The sequence below is a fragment of the Arachis ipaensis genome, chromosome B5 (genome assembly GCF_059453495.1).
Source record: "Arachis ipaensis isolate K30076 ecotype BB chromosome B5, ASM5945349v1, whole genome shotgun sequence".
In the NCBI taxonomy this organism is placed as follows: Eukaryota; Viridiplantae; Streptophyta; class Magnoliopsida; order Fabales; family Fabaceae; genus Arachis; species Arachis ipaensis.
In genome coordinates this window covers 40,707,603-40,713,924 of record NC_142440.1, presented here as the reverse complement: position 1 = coordinate 40,713,924, position 6,322 = coordinate 40,707,603, and the positions used below count along the sequence as shown (strand labels likewise).

Below are 6,322 nucleotides of genomic sequence, written 5' to 3'. Positions count from 1 at the left end.
ACGGACAGGTAAATGAGGTTTTCTCTTGGTCTCTTGGATCAACCACTATTTGGTTATATCCTGAATAACTGTCGAGAAAACAATAATATGCGTGCCCTGCAAGTCTTTCCAACATCTGATCCATGAATGGAAGGGGAAAATGGTCCTTTCGTGTAGCCTCATTGAGTTTCCTGTAGTCTATGCACATCCGCCATCCTGTGACGGTCCTTGCAGGTACGAGCTCATTCTTCTCATTGGTAACCACAGTGATCCCTCCCTTCTTTGGCACAACATGTATGGGGCTAACCCAAGGGCTATCCGAAATTGGGTATATGACTCCTCCTTGCCAAAGCTTCATAACCTCTTTCTGTACCACTTCCTTCATGATTGGGTTCAGCCTTCTTTGGGATTGAATGGATGGCTTGGCATCATCTTCAAACAATATTTTATGCATGCATATGGCTGAACTGATTCCCTTCAAGTCAGCAAGGGTCCATCCAATGGCATCCTTATGCTCCCGCAGCACCTTGAGTAGCTCGTCCTCTTGATCTTGACTGAGGGATGAATTTATGATCACTGGGTAGTTTTCATTTTCTCCTAGATATGCATATTTGAGAGTGGGTGGCAATGCTTTGAGTTCAAGTTTGGGTGCTTCTGATTTTTCGCTCCCTTCCTTTGGTGCATCTGGTATATGTGTTTCTGTTGTAGCTACCTCTTCACTTGATTCAGATTCTTCCTCCACCAATCTCTCGTTCTCTTCAGGTTCATCTTCTTCAAAATTCTCCTGCACTTCATCCTCAAGTGCATCTAACCTCATGCATTTCCCCAATTATTCCGGTGGATAACTCAGGGCCTTGAACACATTGAATGTCATCTTTTCATTATTTAATCTAAGGGTGAGGTCACCCTTTTGAACATCAATGACAGCTCCATCAGTGGCCAAGAATGGCCTTCCCAAAATGATGGAGGTTTTGGCGTCTTCCTGCATGTCCAACACCACAAAATCTACTGGGAATATGAAATCTCCTACTTTTACTAGCAAATCCTCCACTATCCCGTGAGGGAATTTGAACGATCGGTCTGCCAGTTGTAGAGCCATTTTTGTTGGTTTAGCCTCCTCAATTTTCATCTTTCTCATCATAGCTACTGACATCAAATTGATGCTGGCCCCTAAGTCACAAAGAGCCTTTTCTACTGTGATTTCTCCTATAATGCAAGGGATCTGAAAACTCCCAGGATCCTTCAGTTTCTGAGGTATTTTATGCTGAATGATAGCACTGCACTCTTCAGTTAGTATCACAGTCTCATTGTTCTTCCAGCTTCTCTTCTTAGTCATTAGCTCCTTCAAAAACTTGGCATAAAGTGGCATTTGTTCTATGGCTTCAGCAAATGGTATGTTGATTTGTAGCTTCTTGAAAATTTCCAAAAATCTCAAGAACTGGTTGTCATCTTCCTTTTTCTTCAATAGCTGGGGGTATGGAGCTCTTGAGACGTTGAGTTGGGGTATCTTTTTCTCTTTCTACAAACTTGGCGTGGGGGGTTGCATTCCATCTTGCTCCTCTTCCTTTTCAATTGAGCTTTCTTCTAGTGGTTTTTGGGGATGTTCCTTCAGTTCCTTCCCACTCCTAAGTGTGATAACTTGACACTCCTCCCTTTTGCTTGAATGGGCATCATAGCAAAAATTGTGGTTCAGAAGCTGCTTAAAAAGATAGCTGATTTGCGTCTCCAGTTTTGTGATGGCAGCATTTTGATTCTGCATGTTTGACTGCACTTCCTCTCTGAATGCTTTACTGTCTTGAATGTCTCTGCATATTCCTTCAATGAAGGTTTCAATCTTAGAGAGCTTGTCATCAATTGATGAGTGATTCGGAGCAGATGTGCTGTTTTGGTTTTGATAAGTGTGTGGAGAAGTGTTGTTATGGGGATGTTGAGATGTCCTCTGGGTGAATTGCTGGTGAGCTGCATTGTTGTTGGAGTTGTAACGTCTCTGGTCTTGGTTTTGATCTTGCTCACTTCCCCACCCAAAGTTTGGGTGGTTTCTCCATCCAGGGTTGTAAGTCTTGGAGTATGGATCATAGTTTTTCCTTGGTGAATTTCCAATGTAGTTGGCTTGCTCCTGACTCCCTTCTGCTTCTTGGTTTACTCCTTCTTGTGTTGTTGATGAAGTGGAGATTGCTGCTACTTGGTTCATCTCCATCTTCTTGGTGAGGTCAGCCAGCTGCTGGGTAATGAGCTTGTTTTGAGCCAACAGAGCATCTACATTGTTTAGCTCCATCACTCCTCTTGTGTTCCCTCTTTCGGAAGCATAGAAGTAGTCATTTTCTGCTACTGTTTCAATAACATCTATGGCTTCCTCAATGGTCTTCTTCTTGTTCAAAGACCCTCCAGATGAATGGTCTACTGCCTTCTTTGACTCATAAGAGAGCCCTTCATAGAAAATGTGCAGCTAGACCCATTCGTTGAACATGTCAGGTGGACACCTCCTTGTTAAGTCTTTGAACCTCTCCCATGCTTCATACAGAGTCTCACCATCCTGTTGCCTGAAGGTTTGAACCTCAGCTCTCAGCCTATTGATTCGTTGAGGAGGGTAGAATCTTGCTAAGAATTTGTTCACCACATCCTCCCAAGTTGTCAAGTTCTCCCTTGGGAAGGATTCCAGCCACTTGGCTGCCTTGTCTCTGAGTGAGAAGGGAAATAAGAACAATCTATAGGCGTCAGGATGAACACCATTAGATTTCACTGTGTCACATATTCTCAGGAAGGTGGTCAAATGTTGGTTGGGATCTTCTTGAACACCTCCTCCAAATGAACAGTTGTTCTGAACAAGGGTGATGAGCTGTGGTTTAAGTTCAAAGTTGTTGGCATGGATTGTTGGCTTTTGGATGCTACTTCCACAATTGCCTGGGTTTGGATTAATGTAAGAGCCCAAAACTCTTCTATCCTCCCCAGCATGATTTGCTCCACCTCCTCTGCCATGGTTGTGAGTCTCTTCTTCATGATGATTTTCCATGTTTTCTTTCATGTTTGGTTCAAAGTATTCCTTAAACTGTTCCTCTTCTTCTTCAGCACCAACTACTCATTTTCCTTTTGCCTCCCTCCTTAGTCTAAGGAAGGTTCTCTCTGGTTCAGAATCAAAAGAAGTTGAAGCCCCGCTTCTTCTCCCTGTCATACAACCAACAAGTACAAGCAGAGAAAATAGGTACAGACAGTATTTTTGTCAGAATTGATGTTAGTTGTGGGTGATGCAATATATCAAACAGTTAGTGGGTTAGCAAACAGAATTGAAAATAACAAAGAAAAACAAAAGAGTAGATGGAGAAGGGAAGAAGTTTAGCTAAAACAAAAAGTAAATCACTCAAACAGAAAATAAAATTCACAAAATAAAATGCTCAATCTAGTGATCTTCTAATCTAATCATTGTTGATGCACAATCAATCCCCGGCAACGGCGCCATAAACTTGATGTGGGGAAAACTTGTCTCACAACAAATCTCCCTTCGGCAAGTGTACCGAATTTGTCGTCAAGTAAAAACTCACAATAGAGTGAGGTCGAATCCCACAGGGATTGATTGATCAAGCAACTTTGATTAGAAGAATGTTCTAGTTGAGCGAATCCAGAAATTGGGTTGAGAGTTGCAGAAAATAAAATGGCGGGAATGTAAATAACAGAAAAGTAAATGCTAGAATTAAAGGACTGGAAGTAAATGACTGAAAATAAATTGCAGAATTGTAAATGGGAATGGGGGATTTGCTCATAAAAGTAAATAGCAGAAATTAAAGAGAATGGGTAAGATCAGAGATGGGGAGTTCATTGGGCTTAGGAGATGTTGCAATTCTCCGGATCAAGTTCATTTTCATCTCTTCCTCAATCAATGCACTCATTGATCTCCTTGGCAATCTTAAGTGATTGAATTACAATTTCTTGCAATTCAATCTCTCAAATCTTGATCAATAGCCAATTCCTTGGTCAATTGCTCATGAGAAGAGATGAAGTATGGTCACTGATTATACCACATGCATTTCCCAAACCAAGTATTGAGAGGGTTATAGTCACATACCCATCCAAACCCAATTTGGTCCAGCATGAGAAAGCATTTCTAGCTTGATCTCTTCATTCCTCTTTCAAGGTTCAAAAGAGATACAAGTTTGAATAGCTTCTCTTCCAAGATAACTACTCAATTGGATGAAGACCGAAAGCTTTCAAGTAAAATCAAGAGGAAAGATAGAAGAAGAATAATGAAAATTAGTATTGTTCCATCAAATTACAACAGAGCTCCCTAACCCAATGAAAGGGGTTTAGTTGTTCATAGCTCTTGAAAATGAAAACAAAGATGGAGAATACATCATAAAACTAGAAATTGCAAAGAAAGTAAAATACAGAGAGTGGTTCTTCAGCCTCCAGAACTCCTTTACAATTCAAAGCTACTCCTATATATACTACTCTTCTCAGCTTCTAGTTCACTCTTCAAGTCTTGGGCCTTTGGATCTTGAGTTTGAAGCAGTTCCTTTCTTTATTTGGGCTTGGCTTTACTTGCAGAGAGAAAGTGCGGAGTGGGCAGAGACTTAAGCTCAGGGCGTAAGGAGTGTTAATCATTTAGTGAAAGTCCAAGTTCGGGAATGTTAGTGACACTTAACATTGTCACTAACGTTCCAATGCACCCCTTTTGCCTCACGTTAAAACCCACGTTAACTAGGTTAACGTGGCTTTTAACGTTGCCTTGTCAACCTTCGAGAACGTTAGTGACACTCAACATTGTCACTAACGTTCCATTGTGCCCCTTCTTGCTTCACGTTAAAGCTCACGTTAACTAGCTTAACGTGGCTTCTAACGTGGCCTTTGCCATCCTTCGAGAACGTTAGTGACGTTCAACATTGTCACTAACGTTCCAATGTGCCCCTAGGTCTCACGTTGGAGTCCACGTTAACTAGGTTAACGTGGCTTCTAATGTGGCCATCTTTTAGCCATCCCAACGTTAGTGACAATGTTGAGTGTCACTAACGTTGGCTCATCCTTCATTTCTCATCGTTAGCTTCCACGTTAACCAAGTTAACGTGGAAGTTAACGTGACTCTTGGGGGTTGTGTGGTTGCTTCAACGTTAGTGATAATGTTGAGTGTCACTAACGTTGTCGACAACTCTTCATCCTCTACGTTAGTTCCCACGTTAACCAAGTTAACGTGGGAGTTAACGTGGTACTTTGCACCATAGGCCAACGTTAGTGACAATGTTGAGTGTCACTAACGTTGGCTTCTCTTCCCCCCTTTAACATTAGAGGCCACGTTAACTAGGTTAACGTGGCTTCTAACGTGGCCACTTATGAGTAATTTCCAACGTTAGTGACAATGTTGAGTGTCACTAACGTTGGCTCAACTTCTCTTCTCCACGTTAGAGTTCACGTTAACTTGGTTAACGTGACTCTCTAACGTGGGCATTGATGGCTTTTTTGAGAGTGTTATTGGCAATCACTTTTCTCATTAATCTTGCAAGTTACCTCCCCTTTTCTTGCTTCTTTTTGGTCCTGAAATCAAGCAACAAAGTCCATCAAAGCTCTAGTCCAAGTCATGAGTAATGCAACATAATATTTGTCACTAAACTTATGCAAAATCCTCATGAAATCATGTAAAATGCACAATGTATGCTTGAGTCAAGGCATAAGTGAATATTTACCCAAAACTAGCTTATTTCCTAAAGAAATGCATGAAACTAACCTAAAAACAGTAAAGAAAAGGTCAGTGAAACTGGCCAAACTTCCCTCAACTGCTCAATGGTGCTGTGGGAAAGAGAATATACTCAAGGTTCCTAGACTTGTTTGCATCTCTGCATGTAAACATACCATTCATCAAGGCAATTCAACAAATGCCTGCATTCATCAAGTATATGAAGGAACTTCTTCCCAGGAAAAGCTCACTCAAAGGAGTCCAGACTATAGTGATGAACAAGGAATGTAGTGCCCTTATTCAACCTGAGTTGCCTACAAAAAGAAGAGACCCAGGGAGTTTTCACATCCCTTGTGCCATAGGTGAAACTATGTTCGATAAAGCACTATGTGACTTGGGAGCCAGCATCAACTTATTGCCATTATCCTGGTGAAGAGGCTGCAGATCAATGAGATAATGCCCACAGATGTAATCATCAGACTGGCTGACAAAACTCAAAAGCAAGCAATAGGAGTGGTGGAAAATGTGTTGCTAAAGGTTGGGAAATACTTTCTCCCAACAGACTTTGTCATCCTGGACATGGAAGAGAGTCACACTCACCCAATCATATTGGGAAGACCATTCCTAGCTACGGCCAGAGCACTTATCGATGTAGAGAAAGGGGAGCTAATATTGAGAATCCATGAT

General features: G+C 41.6%; 1 non-coding gene across 1 annotated transcript; it reads left to right on the top strand.

The window, feature by feature from the left end:
* Window positions 1-2,444: 2,444 nt before the first annotated feature.
* On the top strand, window positions 2,445-2,548 carry LOC148563948 (small nucleolar RNA R71). Its single transcript, XR_015885385.1, has one exon. It is a non-coding gene; the product is annotated as a small nucleolar RNA R71 (small nucleolar RNA).
* The last annotated feature ends 3,774 nt before the right edge of the window (window positions 2,549-6,322 follow it).